The 24,561-nt window shown below is 43.8% G+C and overlaps 1 pseudogene; it reads right to left on the reverse strand.

Annotated features, from left to right (window-relative positions):
• Positions 1-1,458: 1,458 nt before the first annotated feature.
• On the reverse strand, positions 1,459-5,099 carry LOC129696014 (uncharacterized; annotated as a pseudogene).
• Positions 5,100-24,561: the final 19,462 nt, after the last annotated feature.

The raw sequence follows: 24,561 nt of genomic DNA on the forward strand, positions 1-24,561 counted from the left end.
GTTTGGCGGTCTTTCTATTTGCGCAAAAACAGTTTGCAATAGTGCTACGATTTTTCACCAGTTCACTCACCGTTCTCATGTGTTGCAAGTGCGCCAAGGTTCATTCAGATCGGTTGAATGTCGTAAAAGTTAGCGATGTTTAAAAATCTTAAAAACTGCGCGTGCGCAGATCAATCTTTACTCCTGCCTGTCTGAGCCCCACGGATTTGTTTCTTCCCCAGTTAATCTCCGGGATGGTCCACCCCATCCTGGGCCATCGCATCTTTACTGGAGCTGAGGATGGCCGGCTGAGGTTTCCAAACGTACTTTCTGAGGGACCCGATGCAGCCCAGCCACACCATGCCCTGCCCCAAGCATCAGCCCTGCCCCAAGCAGCAGTTTCACCCCAAGCAGCAGCCCTGCCCCAAGCAGCAGCCCCGCCCCAAGCAGCAGCCCTGCCCCAAGCAGTAGCTTCACCCCAAGCAGCAGCCCTGCCCCAAGCAGCAGCCCCGCCCCAAGCAGCAGCCCCGCTGCAAGGAGCAGCCCAGAGTCAGAGACCCAGCTCAGCCTGGAGTCGGAGATGTCGCCAATGTCGACAAACGGAAAGTGGAGACTCTGATCCCAACAGCAGAAAGCGACCAGTGACCATCACCCGCTGTGTCCCCATCACACCGCCTATTCCAGCCACTACTCCTCTGGTCCCACTCACTGGCTCATTCCCCCCCCCCCCCCCCCCCCCCCCCCCCCCCCCCCCCACCCCCCCCCTCTCCCCCCCTGGCTTCTCCATCTTTTCTCCAAGCTCACTCTCCCCCCCCCCCCCCCCCCCCTCCCCCCACACCGCCCCTCCACCCCCACAACAACACCCCCACTCCACAACCCCAACAACAACCGCCCCTCCACCCCCACAACCCACCCCCCCCCACACCCCAACAACCCCCCACCCCCACCCCACCCAACCCCCCACACCCCACCCCACACCCCCCCACACCCCCCAAACCCCCGTCCCCACAACCCCACACCCCCACACTCCCGTCCCCACAACCCGCCTGCCACCACAAATCCCCCTTCCCCTACAACCCCTCCCGCCCCCACAATCTTCGAGCCAGCACCACCATTCAATCCCAATCAGTACCCCGTTCCTGCCTTCTCACCATATCCCTTAACTCCGATATCCATTAAGAGGTCTATATAACTCTTTCTTGAAAGCATCCAGAGAACCAGTCTTCACCGCCCACTGAGGAAGAGAAATCCACACACTCACAACTTTCTGGTGAAATTTTTTTTTCCCTAAGCTATGTTCTAAATGGCTTACAATTTATTCTTAAACTATGGCCCCTGGTTCTGGCCTCCCCCAACATTGGGAACATGGCCTCTAGGATGTCCAAACCCTTAATAATCTTATAGGCTTCAATAAGATCCCCTATCATCCTAATTTCCAGAGTATACAAGCCCAGCCGCACCAAACCAACGACAGTCCTGCCATCCCGGGAATTAAGCTCGTGAACCTACGCTGCGCTCCCTCAATAGAAAGAATGTCCTTCCTCAAGAGACCAAAACTGCACACAATACTTCAGGTGTGGTCTCACTGGGGTCCTATACAGCTGCAGGAGGACCTCTTTGCTCCTATACTCAACTACTCTTGTTATGAAGGCCAACATGCCATTCGCTTTCTTCACTGTCTGCAGTGCCTGCATGCTTACTTTCAGTGATTAATGAGCAAGGATCCCCAGATCCTTTTTCCCAACTTGACACCATTTAGATAATAATCTTCCTTCCTGTTTTTGCCACCAAAGAGGATAACCTCACATTTATCTTTGTGAAAGATACATCTTCTAGATGCGCTGGGATGCATCCTCAGTGATGTGACCTGGGTTCTTTGGGTGTTTCGGGTCTCACGACATCAGACACCCTCGCCCAGGCGACCCAGCCAGGGTTGATCAAGCCCCGACTTGCGTCCCAGCAGCAACTGCCCATGGATCAGCCCTCTTAAACCTCTCAGCAGCTTCGCTTGCGGATTGAATGGTCCACTTCTCTGCCAGCCTCGTTATGCCCAACTGGTTGAGGATTTTGCAGAGTGAGCATCCTGCAAAGCCTCTACAGGCCCATCTCTATGGGCTCATAGTATGTCTTCCAGCTGTTGTCCTGGCACATCTCCACCAGTTCCTGGTACTTTGCGCATTTCCTCTCATTAGCCTCTTCAATACGCCCTTCCCGAGGCACTGTCAGCACCAGAATGAGCAGCTGTTTTGTCACTTCGGAGGTGATGATCATGTCTGGGGTGATGTTGCTGCGATGTGCTGTGGAAATTTCAGCTGTTTGCCCAGATCGACAGGCAGCTGCCTGTCAGTGACAGTGTAGAGGAGGCCTGTCCTTGTTTTTGGTTGTGGTCGAAGCTTTTCTCCAGCTTTGACAAAAGTGATTGATTTATTTGGGGCGTGGTGGCGTTTGCTGCTACCGATGGCAGTGGCTTTGTTCTCAGCAACCACCTTGAGCACCTGGTCATGGCGCCACTGATAGCGACCTTCCCCAAGAGACTTTGGGCAGCTGCTGAGGAGATGTTCTAATGTTCCTCTTCCAGAGCAAAGTGGGCAGGAAGGTGTCTCGCACTTGCCTCAGACGTGGAGGATTGCTGGGCTTGGTAGGACATCGTAGACAGCTTGGATAAGAAACTAGAGGCGCTGGAGGTCTACCTGCATGATGCTTGACCAGGTAATCCTGTGCTGCGGTCTGCTCTCCCACCTTGTCCATGCTCCCTGCTGTCTGAGCCCCACCGTCCTGCTCACATGCTTTTCCTCCACACCTGCTCGGACCTCTTCCTGGATTAGATGGTATCTCTCCTTGCCCTGGGTCTTGCCAACTGGTGTCTTAGGGAAGTATCTCAAACAAGCGCTGCCAGTTGCCATTGCTCCCACCAATACCTTTTGCATTAGGCGTGACTCTGCCACCTCCACTGCTTTCTCTGCCCTCCATTTCCTCCCTGTTCTTACCTTGATGCCAGGCGATTACACCTTCTGGTGCCTGTACTGCTGAGCTTCTCTTGTTCGTGCCACCATAAACTCTTCCATGAGGCCACTGAATGGGAGCTGCAAGAAGTTACTGGTCCCATACAGTGCGGCACTGTTGAGGCTGCGGGGTAGGCCAAGCCACCTGCGGAGAAAGCCGCTGATCTTCCTTCGAGGGACTCAACTGTCGTCAATGGAACAGCGTATACCAGCAGAGGCCACATGACTCGAGGCAGGGTGGAATGCTGAAAGATCCAGGCCTTGAATCTGCAAGGCAGACCTGACTTGTCAACTTTTGTGAGCCAGGCTTCAATGTCTTTGATGGACTTTTGAATGGCGGCAGAGCCTTTCAGAGTTGCGTCAAAAAGCTTCCCCAAACTCTTAACAGGTTGCTCAGTGATGGAGGGAATGGCAGTTCTGGATAGTAAGAAGTGGAAACTGCCAGTCACCTTCCCCTTCTTCAGCAACATGGACCTTGACTTTGTTGGCTTGAAACTCATCCTTGCTCAGGTGATAGGTTTCTCATGACCTTGTAGGATCCACTTTCTTCCTAGGACCGATGTTGTGGTGATGGTAAGGTCTTCCATAAAAGCTCTTATTGGGAGCTGTCATACATTAGCCTTGGTTAGGGGGCCCCTGCATTCCATCTCGGTTGACTTGGCCACCATGTTCATGGCAAGAGCAAAAAGAATAACAGAAATGGTGCAGCCCGTTATTATTCATTTTCCAAGCCGATGACAGTCTGATGTTTCTGACCCAGAAGTCACCCTCAGCCTGAAATTAAGGTAATAATCCAGGATCAGGACCTTGATCTTGATGGGAACATGGTGTTGGTGTAGTGCAAGCTCAACCAGTTTGTGCGGTATGGACCCATAGGCATTGGCGAGGTTCAGCCACAGAACAACTAGGTCGCCTCTGTTTTCATGGGCTTCTCTAATGAGCTGCGTGACTACTCCAATGTGCTCCAAGCAGCCGGGAACTCCCGGAATCCCACCTTTCTGCACTGAGGGGCTGATGTAGCTGTTTTTGAGGAGAAACTCAGTTAATCTTCGGGAGAAAATGCTGAAAAACCCCTTCCCTTCGACGCTCAGCTGCGAGATTGACTGAAACATTGATGTTCTTCGAGTTTTCCTCTTTCGGGATCCTAACTCCCTCAGCACACCTCCACTGGCCGCAACTCTCCCCCTTCGCCATACCACTTTCAAGATCTTCCATAGGCGTCGAAGTAGCTCTGGGCAGCACTTGTACACTATGTATGGTACGCCACTAGGGCCTGGAGCAGAGGCTGAACGTGCCGCCTTGATGATCTCCCCAATCTCCTTCAGACTCGGCTCCCTCAGATTGAACTCTGTGGCGGGGCCGGGTTGATGAAAGCTTTGTTGGGTTGAAGCTCCTGTTCTCTCATTGGATCGCTCAGGGTGTCTTGGAGGAAGCGATTTACTTCATCTGTTGAGCACATGAGGCGGCCACTGGTCTTGTCCCCAAGTAATCACCTGGTAAAGCCAAAGGGATTGGAAATGAACGCAGCTCGCTTCCTAGCTCTCTCTCTTCCTCTTCTCCTGTGCCACCCTGCTCTGCGCAGGTTCATAAGCATTTTCCTTGGGATGTTTTGTAGGAAGGCCAAGGCATGCTTCTCATGTTCGGTAGATGTCTTGTACTGGTTTTTCAGGGTTCGAAGCTCCAGCCGCAGTTGATGTATTTTAGTAATAATAATAATAATAATAATAATAATAATAATAATAATTATAATAATAATATTTTTATTGTCATTGCACATCAGTGCAACGAGATTTAGTATGCAGCTTCCAACCGATGTAAGAGAAAAGTAAAATAAATAAATAAACTGTATGATGTGACCATCCGAGGGAGACAGTCCAGGGGGGATGGGGGGCACTCAGCAGGGCCGGTTCAGAGCCGCTATAGCTCTGGGCATGAAGCTGTTTCTGAGTATGGAGGTTTGGGCGTAGAAGGCCTTGTAACGTCTGCCGGAGGGAAGTAGTTCGAACAGTCCGTTACAAGGGTGGCCCTGCGATTCATGGTGTAGGTGGTGGGCTTGGTGTTACCTTTCACGCGAGGGCCAAATCTTTCAAAGGCAAAACTGACTGTGATGGCAGTCATTGTTTGGAATCGGTGATCGACATGGAAACATTGAAACATAGAAACATTGAAAATAGGTGCAGGAGTAGGCCATTTGACCCTTCGAGCCTGCACCGCCATTCAATATGATCATGGCTGATCATCCAAGTCAGTATCCTGTACCTGCCTTCTCTCCATACCCCCTGATCCCTTTAGCCACAAGGGCCACATCTAACTCCCTCTAAATATAACCAATGAACTGGCCTCAACTACCTTCTGTGGCAGAGAATTCCAGAGATTCCAGATGAAAAATGTTTTCCTCATCTCGGTCCTAAAAGATTCCCCCCTTATCCTTAAACTGTGACCCCTTGTTCTGGACTTCCCCAACATCGGGAACAATCTTCCTGCATCTAGCCTGTCCAACCCCTTAAGAATTTTGTAAGTTTCTATAAGATCCCCCCTCAATCTTCTAAATTCTAGCGATTACAAACCAAGTCTATCCAGTCTTTCTTCATATGAAAGTCCTGACATCCCAGGAATCAGCCTGGTGAACCTTCTCTGTACTCCCTCTATGGCAGGAATGTCCTTCCTCAGACTAGGAGACCAAAACTGTACGCAATACTCCAGGTGTGGTCTCACCAAGACCCTGTACAACTGCAGTAGAACCCCCCTGCCCCTATACTCAAATCCTTTTGCTATGAATGCTAACATACCATTCGCTTTCTTCACTGCCTGCTGCACCTGCATGTCTACTTTTAATGACTGGTCTACCATGACCCCCAGGTCTCATTGCATCTCCCCTTTTCCTAATCAGCCACCATTCAGATAAAAGTCTACTTTCCTGTTTTTGCCACCAAAGTGGATAACCTCACATTTATCCACATTATACTGCATCTGCCATGCATTTGCTCACTCACCCAGCCTATCCAAGTCACCTTACAGCCTCCGAGCATCCTCCACACAGCTAACACTGCCCCCCAGCTTTGTGTCATCCACAAATTTGGAGATGTTGCATTCAATTCCCTCGTCCAAATCATTAATATATATCGTAAATGGCTGGGGTCCCAGCACTGAGCCTTGCAGTACCCCACTAGTCACTGCCTGCCATTGTGAAAAGGACCCGTTTACTCCTACTCTTTGCTTCCTGTCTGCCAGCCAGTTCTCTATCCACATCAATACTGAACCCCCAATACCGTGTGCTTTAAGTTTGTATTCTAATCTCTTATGTGGGACCTTGTCGAAAGCCTTCTGAAAGTCCAGATATAACACATCCACTGGTTCTTCCTTATCCACTTTACTAGTTACATCCTCGAAAAATTCTATCAGATTCGTCAGACATGATTTACCTTTCATAAATCCATGCTGACTTTGTACAATGATTTCACCACTTTCCAAATGTGCTGCTATCCCATCTTTAATAACTGATTCTAGCAGTTTCCCCACTACCGACGTTAGACTGGTCTGTAATTCCCTGTTTTCTCTCTCCCTCCCTATTTAAAAAGTGGGGTTACATTAGCTACCCTCCAATCCTCAGGAACTACTACAGAATCTAAAGAGTTTTGAAAAATTATCACTAATGCGTCCACTATTTCTGGGGCTACTTCCTTAAGTACTCTGGGATGCAAACTATCTGGCCCTGGGGATTTATCGGCCTTTAATCCATTCAATTTACCTAACACCACTTCCCGGCTAACCTGGATTTCACTCAGTTCCTCCATCTCATTTGACCCCCGGTCCCCTGCTATTTCCGGCAGATTATTTATGTCTTCCTTATCTCTTCTGAAGACAGAACCAAAGTAGTTATTCAATTGGTCTGCCATGTCCTTGTTCCCCATGATCAATTTGCCTGTTTCTGACTGCAAGGGACCTACATTTGTTTTAACTAATCTTTTTCTCTTCACATATCTATAAAAGCTTTTGCAGTCAGTTTTTATGTTCCCTGCCAGTTTTCTTTCATAATCTATTTTCCCTTTCCTAAGTACGCCCTTTATCCTCCTCTGCTGAACTCTGCTGAATTTCTCCCAGTCCTCTGGTAGGCTGCTTTTTCTGGCTAATTTGTACGCTTCATCTTTTGTTTTGATACTATCCCTGATCTCCCTTGTTATCCACGGATGCACTACCTTCCCTGATTTATTTTTTTGCCAAACTGGGATGAACAATTGTTGTAGTTCATCCATGCAGTCTTTAAATGCCTTCCATTGGGACTGGGACAAACTCAGAATAGTGCCAGCATAATCTAGTCATAGACGATGGCAGACGGCTATACTGGAAGGAACAGGGAGGAGACGCCAAGCATCTCTCATTCTCAATGATGACAGGGCTTATCTTGTGGCTGTTAAAGATGAATCTGGACCAAAATCTACCATTGGTCAGAAGTACCAAATATAGGATACATGCCAACTTCATCCTGAGATCTCTACCAATACCCAAACCATTCTTCAGATAAATTGTGCACTGGCTGTAGTAATGGGATTGAACAACACCCTGGCAACAAAAATAACTTCTGCTCGATCCATTCCCAAAAATGTCCCAGTCTGTGGAGAAATGTGCACATTTCCTACAGTGCAGTGTGAGGTTCAGTTAAGAGTGTTTAATTGTCATAGGTACTGACAATGTAACATTGAAATCTTTCATGCGGCAGCATAACAGATTATATATATTAAACTTAATTTCAATAAATTAATAACCACAATGCTAATGGAAAGAAACCTGAAGTCCTTTTTGCGACCAATGAAGGACATAAAAGTTCATAGTTGAGGTTAGTGTTGTGTAGTGTTCAAGATCCTTATGGTTGTGGGGAAGAAGCTGTTCTTGAACCTGGTGATCATGGTTTTACAGACATCTTTATATACTATCCAATAGGAGGAGTGAAGTGAGAACATGGCCAGGGTTGGTCTTGTTGGTCTTTGGTATTGTATGCCTTGATGCAACACCTCCTGTCGATCTCCTTGAAGGCGGGGAGGTGATTGACCAGGCTGAGTCTGTCATTTTCTGTAATCTCCTGTGTACCTGGACGTTCAGCAGGCAGTGATACAACCAGTCAGTACGCTCTCTACCATATATTGGTAGAAGTTCAACAGAGCTTTTTTCTACATGTTACAGCTCCTCAATATTCTAAGGAAGTAGAGGCCTTGATGGACTTTCTTTGTGATTGCATGAATGTTCTAAGCCCAAGACAGATCTTTAGGATGTAGACAAAATGGCTGGAGAAACTCAACGGGTGCGGCAGCATCTATTATATACAGCATCTATAGCATAGATGCTGCCACACCTGCTGAGTTTCTCCAGTTAGATGCTGCCGCACCCGCTGAGTTTCTCCAGCAATTTTGTCTACCTTTGATTCTCCCGCATCTACAGTTTCTTCTTGAACACAGATCTTTACATAGAAACATAGAAACATAGAAACATAGAAAATAGGTGTAGGTGTAGAAGGAGGCCATTCGGCCCTTCGAGCCAGCACCGCAATTCATTGGCTGATTGTCCCCTATCAATAACCTGTGCCTGCCTTCTCCCCATATCCCTTGACTCCACTATCCCCTAGAGCTCTATCTAACCCTCTCTTAAATCCATCCAGTGACTTGGCCTGCACTGCCCTCTGTGGCAGGGAATTCCATAAATTCACAACTCTCTGGGTGAAAAAGTTTTTTTCTCACCTCAGTCTTAAATGACCTCCCCTTTATTCTAAGACTGTGACCCCTGGTTCTGGACTCGCCCAACATTGGGAACATTTTTCCTGCATCTACCTTTTTTATTTATATATGTTTCTATAAGATCCCTCCTCATCCTTATAAACTACAGTGAATACAAGCCTAGTCTTTTCAATCTATCCTCATATGACAGTCCCCCCATCCCAGGGATTAATCTCGTGAACCTACGTTGTACTGCCTCAATCACAAGGATGTCCTTCCTCAAATTAGGTGATCAAAACTGTACACAATACTGCAGATGTGGTCTCACCAGAGCCCTGTACGACTGCAGAAGAACCTCTTTACTCCTATACTCAAATCCTCTTGTTAAGAAGGCCAACATTCCATTAGCTTTCTACACTGCCTGCTGTACGTGTAAGCACAATTTCAGTGACCGGTGTACAAGGACACCCAGGTCTCGCTGCACCGAGAGGAGTTACTTTTGTTGCCAGGGTGTTGTTCAATCCCATTACTACAGCCAGTGTCCATTATTAATAGATGTATTATTATTATAATAGTATTATTAATAGATTCATTATTAATATGTTTTAAACTAGGTTGAAGACTTCTGACTGCAGGAACTGCTATATATTTATAGAAGAGATTAGAAATCTAAAATACAGGGTTTTCTTTTTGGAGTTGTTACCAGTGCATCTAGACATTTGTTAATCCACCAAAAATATTAGCTGGCGGCATTGTACATCTCAGCCGAATAGCAATGAAAATATCCAAAGACCAAGCAAGCGTTTATAATCACTTACAGTGCTAGGCACTGTGAACATCTGGGTGTTCCTGATATCTATGGTTAATGCAAGAGTGATCCATTCCATGGATGATTATTTCATTGCTGGCTGACTGTGGTTTCAAGCTGTTAAATTATAAAGTTTTGGGAGATCTATTGTAGATGATTCTCGACCAATTCATCTTCCGAAAAAAATCGGACAGAGCGCATAAGTGGGATATAAGATTCACTTTAATACAATTGTGTTCTACTCCTTCAAGTCACTTTCAATTTTATAATATTTTCATAATATTTGTCATCTTTAATTTGATTTAATGCAATCATGGGCATCGGTTATAAATAATCTTATAAAACTGCGTCACTAAATAGCAAATATCTAAGAATTATTGGCCATGTTCATTCTCCTTTCTGTATACTACAATTCTGCTAAAAATGTACTAGCTTTATTAACCTTCTTCAACATACACTGCTACCGCCAGCAAGCTTCCAATTCCTTCTCCTGACATGCCCCAACTTTCTTAATTTCCTCTTGTGTATTCATCATCAGGACGATGGGCTTGTGTGCACCCAATTTTCCCAACTACCAAAGTTTTGTTATAGGGCAGTACAGTGACACAGCTGTAGAGTTGCTGTCTTACAACACCAGAGACCTGGATTGCATCTTGACTATGAGTGTGATCTATGTGGAGTTTGTTCGTTCTCCCTGCGACTGTGTGGGTTTTCTCTGGCTGCTCCAATTCCCCCCCACATTCCAAAAACGTGCAGGTTTATATGTTAATCGTATTCTATAAATTGCTTCTAATCTGCAAGATAGAACTGATGTAAGGATGATTGCTGGTTGGCATGGACTTGGTGGGCTGAAGGGCCTGTTTCTACACTGTATCTCTAAGCTAAACTAAACTAAACTAAACTAAATGTGGTGCAAATAAATGCTGTGCCAAAAGTACAAACATGATGGGTTATTTAACGCTCGGTATGATTGGTATTCTCAACAGTGTAGTGGCCCCTCAAAATGCTTAATCTTATAGTCATCCTCAATAAGTGCTGCCTTATTGTTGTGTCCAGCTGAACAATGTTTTCATGAAAACAAACCTTACTCCAGGAATTAAGATAGAATCACTTGCTTGTAGACTGATGGTTATGCTGCACTTCTGTAAGCATAGCTGGACCTCAGAAACATTCTCATGGTTTACTTTTATACCTCGTTGACAGAACTGCAAATATATATGTAGATGTTTACACTTATGAACCCATTGAAAAAGCAGATACTCAAGCACATATTAAAGGCCTATTAGATGGACAAGGATTGCACAACAAAAGGATGGACCTTTGGAAATAAGGTGAGGAGGAATTTCTTTAGTCAAAGGATGGTGAATCGGTGAAATTCTTTGCAACAGACAGCTGTGGAGGCTAAGTCAACGGATATTTTTAAGGCAGAGTTTGGCATATTCTTGATTAGATAAGGTGTCAGGGGTTATGTGGAGAAGGCATGATAATGGGGTTGATAGATCAGCCATGATTGAATGGCATAGACTTGATGGGCCGATTGGCCTAATTCTTCTCCTCTAACTGATGAACAAACTTTGGCACCCTATGCTGTACAATGATTAAAAACACTTTGCTCGTGATTCCAATATCTGCATCTCTGTGCATCTGCATAAAAACACTTGCCCAGAGTGCAACTACAATCTGTAGCACATTGTATTTTGCCTCTGAAATTAATTCTCTCCATGAATAGCATCCACATACAGGGATCAATATCTAGGCAATCGAAGTTAAGAAACAATGCAAGAATGATGTGCAAAATAAATTTGGATGGACCAGCCCCCAGTTTTAGAAGAAGATATGGAAATAGATCTGTAGCCCAAAATGTGCTTGCAGGATTATCCAGCAGGATGTTGATTTTTGAACATTAGTGGAAAAGGGGTAATTTTGTGTTTAATTGTCAACAGCGGAACATATGGATAAAGATATAGCAATCAATAATATGATAAATTAATAATCATAATACTAAGCAACCATAATAGTGCAAAACCAGAGACTGCACTCCATTGATATCAGAGCTTCAGGGCATATATAACCCATCTGATTATGTTAAAATAATACAAGATAAAATTTGCTCATCAAAAAAAAAATAATTGTCTAGTAAATGTCCTTACTTGTAATGTTATAGTCGTCAATGCAAATTACTAAAATATCATTTGATACTTAAAATGTAATTGATCAGCTGCAGGGAATTAAGTTGATAAATTATTTAATTTGCTTTACATATTTTCTAACAAAAAATATCTAATAAGATCCCTTGAAAGTTTATTGCTGAAATAGGTTTTGTATGGCACAGGTGAATCTCGAGATTCCTTTGGAACAATGCCAACGTCAAGAGCCAAGAAGCTCAAAAAGTGAGAGGTTTGGAGAATGTGATCTCTTATTAGAAAACAAATGATCCTCCTCATGCTTGCTGCCTTGTATTTCATATTTCCATTGTCAGAGCATTTTAATTTACATTTTTGATCAGAATGGAGTTTTCTAAGGGTGTCTTAGTTTCAAAGATAGGTAGAGTTCAAAGCCAGCACTGCCGTTCAATATGATCATGGCTGATCATCCAAAATCAGTACCCCATTCCTGTTTTTTCCCCATATCCCTTGATTCCTTTAGCCCCAAGATCTAAAGCTGACTCTCTCTTGAAAACATCCAGTGAATTGGCCTTCTGTGGCAGAGAATTCCACAGATTCACAACTCCGGGTGAAAAAGTTCATCCTCATCTCAGTCCTAAATGGCTGACCAGTTATTCTTAAACTGTGACCCCTGGGTCTGGACTCCCCCAACATCGGGAACATTTTTCCTGCATCTAGCCTGTCCAATCCCTTAAGAATTGTATGCGTTTTTATAAGATCCACTCTCATCCATCTATATTCCAGTGAATGCAAGCCCAATCGACCCACTCTTTCATCATATGTCAGTCCTGCCAACCCGGAAATTAACATGATGAATGTACGCTGCACTCCCTCAATAGCAAGAAAGTCCGTCCTCAAATTAGGAGACCAAAACTGCACATAATACTCAAGTTTGGTCTGTACAACTTCCAGTTTTCAGCCCCGTGACGTGGATGCTTCTGCTATGGGGCCACTGCCGTCCTTGCTCCTATACTAAGTTAAAGCAATAGAAATTGTCTATTGTCTATAATCAGAGTTGTACAACGCTGAAATGGGTCCTTCAGCCCACATCGTCCAAACTGACTGCAGTACTCAATGCTTTTTTTTGTGAACAGTATGGTGCCAGTATACATATTGTTCCTTGCTATGGTGTCTGTGGCCGATCGGTGTCCTATAAGCTGCTTATAGATCTGAGCAATTAATTTAATGACTGACTTTTAATTTTAAATTTTTAAACTTTGAAAATCTTTTTGTAATATTAAAAATTCTAAATATTTGAAAAACTATTATATAACTTTTCGGAAGTGTCTGTAGGCAACATCAGTATCTGTACGCAACGTCACCAAAGAAATCACTGCACTCATCAATGCTAATCCCATTTATCTATGTTAAGTCTATTCCTTCTATGCCTTAACAATTGAAGCGCCTGTCTATATACTTCTTACATTGTAAAAGTGGCCAAATTAACCAAGAAAACCTTTTATTTCACACTGTGACATTGGGGATGACGCCGGGTTTGTCGTGACCACATGACACTCACAGAAGGGTGAACTCACATACATAGTTCATTACAGCAGTAAGAAAGTCCAGGACCACATGAGGTGCTCTCCCTTGCCATCACGGTGCATGCGCTGCAGTGCTGGAAATCTCGTAGTTGTCCCAGCAGCTCAGCATTGCTCTCGAAGGAGGAGGTGTGGTGATCTCAGGCCTCTCCATGCAGTTCATACTTGCCTTGATAGGAGGCACCAGGTTTATCCTGGCAATTCAGCTTTGAGGCATAAAGAGACACCACTGGATTATCTGGATTATCCTGATGTCTCATCCTTTTCCATCGTGTGTGTGTGTATGTGTGTGTGTGTGTGTGTGTGTGTGTGCAGTCCCTCGTTGTCTGCGTGCAGGAAGAGACACTGGCATCTCAAACTTATTACCATTCAATCTTAGTCTCTGGTAGAGGCACTGGCTGTCTAGGGCTTCTTTCCGGCAGTCTAGTTTAGACCACACAGTGGTTCTGGTGCTCTCAAGTTTGTCGCAATGGCTCAGTCTTCTTCGAGCCTGTGCCAGGGGAACACATCTAGGAGGGAAGTGCCCCATTTTTTTTAAATTTAGTTTAGCTTAGTTTAACTTACTTTTCTTTACTATACTATAATTTATTGTAGTGTCACCTGTACTGAGGCACAGAGAAAATCTTTCTGTCCATTCCTCTCTTTCTTTCTCTATCTCTCCTGTTTTCTTTCTCACACTCTCCCTTCTCCTCTCTGGCTAGAGTGAATGATATAGGGAGTAGGCCAACCAGGTTCTGGTGGCCAAACCAATATCAGTTAATTGGACCCACGCTATTACCAACAATGCTGAGAATTGGCCTCTCCTGGCCTGTCAGCCAATAATAGGAATCAGAGTGGCATCCAAGAGAGGGGACATTGTAACAGCACCTACAATTGTGACTCATTAAATTCAGGAAGCTGGCTGAAGATTCTTAAATAAAGGCATCTTGTACGATGAACAAAACTCAAAGTGCTGGAGAAATTACATTCCTCCAGCACCATTCTTAGCAGGTCAGGCAGCTTCTATGGAAGAAATGTACAGCTACATTTTAAGTTGAGACTCTTCTTTAGCTTTTTACATTGACGTTTGAATTTAAGATTTGAAATGTGAGTCTCCATAACAAAACTGTTAATGCAAGAATTAAAGAGACGTTAAATTGTCTCATGCCAGAACTGCTAGGAACTAGGCACCCAAGGGGATTAAAACATTGAGAAACTGTGGACATTGCAAAAGCTAATAAGATCAATTCAAAAACAACGAGATACATAAATGTTCTCAGGTCATCGACTTTGCCGAACTCACATCAGCAAAAGTGCAGTGTCTTTAAAACAAATTCAACTCTATGCATGGGATCAACAAACACATGCTTAAAATTAATAAGCACAACCAGTGAATGCTGAAACCTACCTCCCACAGATGAATTGGAACTGACATTCAATAAAAACAGATGGCATTTTTTTTAAGCAACAGTTCGATTTGGTAGCTGCATAGATAGTGATTTGATCTGTCGATTCTGGTTCATATGGTGAAGGAAATTTGGTCATTTGAGCCTTGCCAACATCCATGCTCCCTCTTAGCCCCACCATGTGGCATCAATTGCCCTACAGGCAAGTCGGGTATAAACAATCTGTGGAGGAATGCATTGGTTTAAGCAGTCTCTTCAGACTCTTCAGGCACTCTGCCTACAATCAGTCTGTAGAGGGGTTCCGCTCCAAAATGTCACCAATTCTTTCCTCTGCATGGAGGAAGGAATTGCTGAAACTTTCTTCTGGAGACTAAATGAATGACAGCAAGCCACTTTTCTTCAGGTAGAAACAGAAGATTTTCATTTGGAAGGTGATGAGGACAGGTTGAGGAATCTTTTAATGTGGGCGAGTGTGTGGTTTTGAGGCAGTTGGGTGTGTGCTGGGTTTAAGTATCCCAGATTACCGAATGCACATTTAAAAGCCTCCAATCATTCTACTTACAGTAATTCATTTTAACCTCTCCACATATTTCTGACAATTTTCTCCTGCTTATATTTCTCCTCTGTATACTAGGGGCAATTTATACTGGTGAAATAACCTACCATCTTTGGGTTTGATCTACAAGTTTCAACTCTGATCTTTAAAGACGATTACTGCAGACCTGGAATAGATCAAGGTGAGCATCAGAATGTGCATCAGCAAAACTCGAGAATTCTCAGTTCCCCATTTTTTTTCTTCAAAAAATGTATTCAATTATTAAAAAATATATATTACACTACAATAAAACCAGAACCCATCGCCATAATACATTACAATCAAATATCCTTATTAAACTACTATACAGCTATCTTACACTCCTTGTCAAGGATGCATTCAACACCCTGCAGAGCCCAGCGGCTCCCAGAACTCAGTTACCCATGGCTGGTTGATAGGTTATTGAACAGAAGACGGCAGCACAGTGGTGCAAGGGTACAGTTGCTGCCTTATAGCGCCAGGGTTCTGGTTTCAATCCTGACATCGAGTGCTGTCAGTATGGATATCTCCCTGTGACCGCATGGCTTTTCACCGGGTGTTCCGGTTTCTTCCCACATTCCAAAGATGTACAGGTTTGTAGGTTGAAGGCAGACACAAAACGCTGGAGTAACTCAGCGGGACAGGCAGCATCTCTGGAGAGTCTGAAGAAGGGTCTCGACCCGGAACGCCAGGTGTTTTGATAGAAAATCCACTGCCAAATGGACAACATTCAAACTCCAGCTCTCCATTTCTCCAGTGCCCTGCCAGTGAACTTTGCATTTTACATTTTGCATATTACACTTCTAGCAAAGGAAGAATGTTTTGAGCGTCAAGAGGGTTTGAAGAAGGCCGCTTTACATTCCTTCCACGTTAGCCACTTGGCATTTACGGAATTACTTTACAGATTTTGGACCCCTTGGAAACCTGCTGAAACGACTTGAGCAGCACCCATGGAGAGAGATAGCCAAAGTTGTGACTTGCTGAAGGGGAAGTGGGTTGAGAAGAGGTCAGAATTTGATTAGTTTTGAAAACCTTCCCAATTTTCCTGTACTCATTCATTTTTATTCTTCTCATGGCCCAGCCGTAATTCCCAGGGAGAAGTGAGCTATCTGGAAATGAAATATTCCAAACAGCTTTCAGTTAAGCAGAATCCTGGTCTGCATGAGGCTTAAAGGCCTGTCCCACTATGGTGACATTATTTGCGAGTTTAGGAGAGTTTGCGCTTGCCACAAGCTTGCAGCATGGTCGACACATGGTCGTAGCCGGTCACTGGTAAGTCTCTTTCATGGTTGAGAGGAGTTCCCACATAGTGGTTCCTACTCGCATCCTCAGTTTGGTCGAGGACAGGAGTACAGTTTCTGCAAGTAAAAAATGGTCGGCATGGAGAAAATCTATATTTTTTTACTTGTAGGTTCAGTCGAAGTAGGTCGTAGTAGGTCGGCATGTTACCATAGGTTATCAAAGGTAATCGAAGGTAGTTGTAGATAGTGTTAGATAGTCATACATAGTGTTAGATAGTTGTAGATAGTGTTAGAGAAGCTGGTTGAAGCTAGTCTTCTACATAGTCGAAGGAGGTCTTCTACATATTCATAGAAAGTTCTCTACATAGTCGAAGGAGGTCGGAGGAGGTGTTCTACTTTGTCGAAGGATGCCAAATTTTCGGCGATACAACAGGACCATGACACTCTCCTAAACTTGCAAATATGGTCACCATAGTGGGACAGGCCCTTAAGAGTGTCTCGTGCAAGAATAACCTCATCTGAGAATTAGAAACAAAGAACTGTAAATGTTGGTTTATAAAAAAATTCACAAATTGCTGAAGTAACACAATGGGTCAGGCAGCATCTCTGGAGAGCGTGAATATGTGATGTTTTGTGTCGGCACCCATCTTCGGACTGAATGAGGGGTTGGGGTGGGAGGAGGGGGAGAGGACAATGTTCTCCAGAAATGCTGCCTGACCAGCTGAATTACCCCAGCACTTTGTGTCTCCTCTAAGGATTGTTTAATGCAAGAGAACAGCTGGAAAACCTCCCAGGGGCAGAACATAGAACATGAACAGTATGGCAAAGAGCAGGAACAGGCCATTTGATTCACAAAATCCATGCTAAATATGATGGCCTGTTAAACTAATCTCCTCTGCTTGCACGTAATTTACATTGAAATTCCTTGTTGAGATGAAGCTCACAGATTAAACAGTATACGAGCACTAACAATAAACACAACAATAAATGCAACAGCATTAGAAGTTAGACATTACAAGTATTTAAAATAGGGGTTGATATGTGTTTGAAATCAATGGTGGATTGAGGGTTATGTGAGTCATGCACAGTAGTAGTGATGATGCGTGGATTAGATCAGCCATGAACATGTTGAATGGTGCGATAGGTTTGAGAGGCGAGGTGGTCTATTCCTGGTCCTATTTGCTGGTGCTTTGTTGCACTAAGAAATAGTTGTACTGCAGCAGGGGGCCTCAAAGCAATGGTGAGGTACATCCAATGCTGTATCCACAAAACCCTTAGGCAGAGTAAGCTAACCAAGAATACCATCCACAGAGTTTGGTTTCTAATCACACTCGGCTTGCTCTGATGGACATCCTACATTGTTGACATGCCTAACATTAGACTCCAAAAACAGACAGAGACCCATCTTCAGACTCTTGACCCAAAATGTCACCCATTCATTCTCTCCAGAAATACTGCCTGTCCCGCTAAATTACTCCAGCATTTTGTGTCTGTCTTCAATTTAAACCAGCATCCGCTGTTCCTTCCTACACAATTATCCTTTGAATGTTGTTACTGTCCATGATTCCATCATAACATTGTGCAGTGTTTAGGTATCTCTTCCTTTCATTCCCTTGATCTCTTTTGCCAGTTTGTGTTTTCTGCTAAGCAATTCTACTCGATAGACGGGTAGAAACACAAATGAAGTGCAGATAACGGAAATGACCGTCTGAACAGAGATACTGTGCAAACATTGTTAGAATATGGATTATAAATGTGTTTAAGCAAGAATTAAAAGTCTCGAATAAAATCTGTGGAACACCCGACCTTTCACAAACAAAATGGATAATTCTGGTCTTCAATTAAAAAAAGAAAATCATTGCAAATATAGCACAAAAAGCAATTATTTTTGCCTGTCTGATAGTTGTGATTATTTAAACATCAGAGCAGTGAGCTTTGAAGCTGCTTGGCATGCTGTAAAATTTGAGCATACATGCTCAGCTTGAAGGTGACTAACATTTAAGCACAGGCAACAGTTGTCACGGACATCATTGCAAGCAGCTTGAGAAAGGGTTCTTTCCCATCCAGCAAATCTTACCAGATTGAGGTGGCATTGAGGTGGCATCTGCAAAGCCTGCTTTGTCTTTTTGTCTATTTGTTTCTGTCAGTGTATATGTGTAAGGGATTTGAGCAGGATAATTATCTTTTCAGATTACCCTAGCTTTTGAACTGTATCAATGGAATGTTTCAGCTCAGTGATGTCTGCCCTTGTGCTTATGAACATGCTGTTCACTTTCTTCCATTCATTGGCAAAGTCAGGACAGGTTTCCTTTTCCTCTATTCTTGCCATAGAGGGAGTACAGAGAAGGTTCACCAGACTGATTCCTGGGATGGCAGGACTTTCATATGAAGAAAGATTGGATAGACTCAGCTTGTACTCGCTAGAATTTAGAAGATTGAGGGGGGATCTTATAGAAACTTACAAAATTCTTAAGGGGTTGGACAGGCTAGATGCAGAAAGATTGTTCCCGATGTTGGGGAAATCCAGAACAAGGAGTCACAGTTTAAGGATAAGGGGGAAATCTTTTAGGACTGAGAGGAGGAAAACATTTTTCACACAGAGAGTGGTGAATCCCTGGAATTCTCTGCCACAGAAGGTAGTAGAGGCCAGTTCATTGGCTACATTTACCATATAACCATATAACAATTACAGCACGGAAACCGGCCCTACAATTTAAGAGGGAGTTAAATGTGGCCCTTGTGGCTAAAGGGATCAGGGGGTATGGAGAGAAGTCAGGTACAGGATACTGAGTTGGATGATCAGCCATGATCATATTGAATGGCGGAGCAGGCTCGAAGGGCCGAATGGCCTACTCCTGCACCTATTTTCTATGTTTCTATGTTTCTAGCTGGTTGTTTACATAGAAACATAGAAAATAGGCGCGTAGGCCATTCTGCCCTTCGATCATCTAAAATCAGTACCCCATTCCTATTTTTTCCCCATATCCCTTGATTTCGATAGCCCTGAGAGCTGAATCTCTCTCTTGAAAACATCCAGTGAATTGGCCTCCACTGCCTTCTGTGGCAGAGAATTCCACAGTTTAACAACTCTTCGGGTGAATTTTTTTCCCTCATCTCAGTCCTAAATGGCCTACCCCTTATTCTTAAACTGTGACCCCTGGGTCTGGACTCCTCCAACATGGGGAACATTTTTCCTGCATCTAGCCTGGACAATCCCTTAACAATTTTATGCGTTTTCTTAAGATACCGCCATTCTTTTATATTCCAGTGAATACAAGCCCAATCAACCCATTCTTTCATCATATATCAGTCCCGCCATCCCGGGAATCAACCTGGTGAACCTACACTGCACTCCTTCAATAGCAATAATGTCCTTTCTCAAATTAAGAGACCAAAACTGCACACAATACTCCAGGTGTGGTCTCACTCGGAACCTGTACAACTGCAGTAGGACCAAGTGACAGTTGTGGCGTCAAGCAGAAGCACATTTAATTTAGATTTAATATTCATTTTATTTAAGTATCTAGCCATCCATGGTGCTTTAGAGACTTGGTGGGGTATATTTAGATGGTCAGCGGTGTATTGGTGTATCATTATTGCGTGACTTCTGCTGGTCCGGTAAAATGGATAATCTGGCAAGGCTCTGGAACCAAGGATGCCGTAAAATCTGTGGTGGACTTGTATGTCTGAGGATAACACTATATTTGGTGGTGTCCATTATAGGGAGAAGGAAGGAAAATGGGATTAGGAGGCAGAGATCAGCCATGATTGAATGGCGAAGTAGACTCAATGGGCCAAATGGCCTAATTCTACCCCGATAACTTGTGCCGTGGATAACAAGAAAGGTTGTCTCAGCCTACAGCAGGATATAGAAAAGGAGAGGCAAAGCACAGGCAGACTGAACTCAGAGCTCCTGTGGATTTTGAAGAAACGGGAACAAAGAGAAGAAGGAAAAAGCACTGATTGGCTCTAGCCCAAGCTGGAGGAGAGTTAGAAGTGTCAGAGGGGGAAAACAGTGTAAAAGGAGAGGCAAAGCACTGGCACTGATTGAATGGCGAAGTCAATGGGCCAAATGGCCTAATTCTACTCCGATAACTTGTGCTGTGGATAACAAGAAAGGTTGTCTCAGGCTACAGCAGGATATAGAAAAGGAGAGGCAAAGCACAGGCAGACTGAACTCAGAGCTCCCGTGGATTTTGAAGAAACAGGATCAAAGAGAAGTAGGAAAAAGCACTGATTGGCTCTAGCCCAACTTGGAGGAGAGTTAGAAGTGAGTCAGAAGGGGGAAAACAGTTAAAAACTGAGGAATTTAATTTGTAAATTAGAAACTTGGTAAATTAGGCAATTTATCAGTCAATATAAGCATGGTGGCTCTTAGGGAGCGGCAGTGAGGGAGTGGCCTTGTGAGGGAAGTGCCCTGTGAGAAAAGTGCGAGTCTTTGACTCAAGAGTCCTTGTGAGTAAAGTGTGTCTTAGGCTTGAGAGTCATCGGCGAGGAGGCTGAGGAGAGGGAGAGATGAAAGAAGGAGATGTCAAGCAAGCTGATTCAGTGTGATGCTTGCAGTATGTGGGAAGTCAAGGACACTGTTGGTTCCTCTGGCTGCTAGAAATGTGAGAAGTGCATCCAGGTAGAGCTCCTGAAGGAATGAGTTGGGGAACTGGAGAAGCAAGTGGATAACCTCGGGTTAGTCCGAGAAACTGAGTCGTTCCTCGACAAGTCCTACAGTAAAATTGTTACACCTATGATACTGGAAGAGAGAAGGTGAGTGACGGTGAGAAAGGAAGGGAAGCATAGAATGCAAACGTCCCCGGGTGTTGTACCTCTTGTGAACAGGTTCACCCACTTAGAAGCTGTCGGGACAGAAGACGTTATCACACTGAGTGGCGGACTGGCTTGCGAAGCATGAAGGTCTGATGAGCCAAAACCAAAGAGGCCAACGTCAGACAATGCCATTGTAGTTGGAGACTCCATTATGAGAGGTATGGACAGGGGTTTCTGCAGGAACTGACGGGATTCGAGGATGGTGTGCTGCCTTCCTGGTGCCAAGATACAGGATGTCATGGACAGAGTGCAGAAAATCCTCAAGAGCGAAGGTGAACAGCCAGAAGTGGTAGTGCATGTCGGCACAAACGATGTCGGAAAGAAGGGGATGAATATTCTGCAGCGTGACTTTTGAGAGCTCGGAAAAATGCTGAAAAGCAGGACCTCCAGGGTGGTTATCTCCGGTTTGCTTCCAGTTCCTCGTGCTGGCGGGAGCAGGAACAGGGAGATATGGGACCTGAATGGGTGGCTGAGGAACTGGTGCAGGGGGCAGGGATTTAGATTCTTAGATCACTGGGATCTGTTTGGGAGTAAGGGGGATCTGTACAAAAGGGACGGATTGCATCTTAACAGGTGGGGGACCAGCATTCTGGCAGGCAGGTTTGCCACTGCTACACGGGTGGTTTTAAATTGAATAAGGGGAGTGGGGAGTCAAATGGGATAGTCGAGGATGGAGTTAAAGGGAAAGAGAGTAAAGGGATAGTTAATTACCCCAGAATTAATGGGAAAGGAAGCTCACAAAGGGATAGGAGAGTATGGCCAAGTGTAGTAGGGATCGATGTGAAAGGTGAGATGCATAAAGAATTAAAAGTATTGTTTATGTATGTGCGAAATATAAGAAGTCATATGAGGAAAGATTAAAAAGACTAGGCTTGTATTCACTGGAGTTTAGAAGGATGAGGGGGAATCTTATAGAAACTTATAAAAGGACTGGACAAGCTTGATGCAGCAAAAATTTCCCAATGTTGGGCGAGTCCAGAACCAGGGGCCACAGTCTTAGAATAAAGGGAAGGTCATTGAAGACTGAGGTGAGAAAAAACTTTTTCACCCAGAGAGTTGTGAATTTATGGAATTCCCTGCCACAGAGGGCAGTGGAGGCCAAGTCACTGGATGGATTTAAGAGAGAATTAGATAGAGCTCTAGGGGATAGTGGAGTCAAGGTATATGGGGAGAAGGCAGGCACGGGGTACTGATTGGGGATGATCAGCCATGATCACAATGATTGGCGTTGCTGGCTCGAAGGGCCGAATGGCCTCCTCCTGCACCCATTTTCTATGTTTCTAGATTAGATGAAAAGTTGGGCTGGAGTTTCGGTATGTTGCTGTGAATATGGATGTGATCCATGAGTTCACTCTGTTCATCAACCCTTAAATAAAAAAACACACCGGTTATACTGCACTTCAAGTATTGTGTGCAGTTGTGGTCATTATACTGTAGGAAGAATGTGGATGCACTGAAGAGAGTGCACAGGAGATTTACCAAGATGTTACCAGGATTGGATCACTTTAGTTAGAGAGAGATTGGATTGGTGAAGGAGGCTGATGGGTGACCTGATAGAATGGTCTTAAATTTAAAATTATATTAAAATTATAAACAGCTTAAATGGTCAGATTCATGATACATATCAAAAATGAGGGTTTGAGTTTAATGAGAAAGGAAGGGGTTTAGAAGAAGACTTGAGGGGTATGTATTTTTCCACAGCTATCTGGAACTCACTCACTAAATACAATCATTGTGTTTAAGAGACATTTAAACAGGCAAGGCATAGAAAGATACTGACCTAATGTTCTGCAACTTCAACATCGATCCCAAAAGAACGACAAAGATTTCCTTATCTTGGTAGCCTTAGTTCAAAAAAAAAAATTGAAATAATGTATGATTTCAATAAGGGGAACTAAAATAAAAAAACTGAAAATGCTGGAAATATTCAGCAAGTCAAGCAGAACAAAAGAGAATGAATCGGAGAGAAAGAGAGAACATTTTGTGTGAAGAATCTTTCATCAAACCAGATAAGAAATAAAATCTATTTTCTTTGTTTGGTATATATAACACCATGCAATATAATTTAAAAATTAGAGACTAGGTTATTAGAATTTGCTTTTGGTTAAACCATTCATCATGGTATACACAGCTGTGAAAAGGTTAATAACAGTTTGATAGTCAATGTCAGTTTAGAATAGTGAGGGTAGGTGGAACAATAGAGAAGAAGAAATATGTGATGAATAGGTCACTCATTTATCACAAAGACAGTCAGAATTGGCCAAGCAATTTCACGTTTCTTTGTAGTGTACATTGGCCTAATGAGCAGCTAAACCAGCAAAATGTCTATTATAGTGAGAAGGGGCAGGAGAACAGTGGTAATTACAAAAGGGGAGCAGTGAGAGTGTAAATGAGTCTATTATGCTGATTTGGGAAGGAAGGACTTCAATTCATCATAATGTTTGAACATCACGATGTAACTTGATCTCAAGGAATGAATTGTACATTTTTGAATTTTAAAAATATCAATTTGTTAGTGAGCTTAGTCATCTGGACACCTTACACAATGACAAAAAATCCCACAAAAAGTTGAAGCCAAGCTTGGGAGTGCAGAAAAACTACTTTGTAGAATTTTATTGGTTACAATGCTACTGGTGCCTGGGGTAGGAAATATGCATTCAGAGAACACATTTGAACACAATGGCATAGCTAGTAAAGCCACTGCCTCACAGATCTAATCTTATTTAAGAATAAGGGGTAGGCCATTTAGGACTGAGATGAGGAAAAACGTTTTCACCCAGAGAGTTGTGAATCTGTGGAATTCTCTGCCACATAAGGCAGTGGAGGCCAATTCGCTAGGTGTTTTCAAGAGTGAGTTAGATTTAGCTCTCCGGGCAAACAGAATCAAGGGATATGGGGAAAAAGCAGGAATGAGGTACTAATTTTGGATGATCAGCCTATGAGCATATTGAAGGGCCGAATGGCCGAATGGGCCGAATGGCTACTTCTGCACCTATTTTCTATGTTTCTCCGCTAAACACTGGTGTCGTCGCTGTGGAGTTTGCATCTTTTGGTTGTGACCACAGGGGTTTGTTCTGGGTGCTCTGGTTTCCATTCCACATTCTAAAATATGTGGGCTTGTTGAGTGGTACAACTTGTAGGAAGTTAGTGGGGATTGAGGGAAAGATTGCAGGAATGATTTAAAGACAATTTAATTGATTACTGTGTGAACCAGCATTGACTGTCTGAAATAGCCTACAGTATTTCCAATAGAAAAATGGAAATATCAACCATAGGAAATCATTTAACTCGGTTAAAGAAGTTGCCTACACATCCTTTCAGAGCTCTGTTCTGGACCATT

This window comes from Leucoraja erinacea, chromosome 4, assembly GCF_028641065.1.
Source record: "Leucoraja erinacea ecotype New England chromosome 4, Leri_hhj_1, whole genome shotgun sequence".
NCBI classification, from domain to species: Eukaryota; Metazoa; Chordata; class Chondrichthyes; order Rajiformes; family Rajidae; genus Leucoraja; species Leucoraja erinaceus.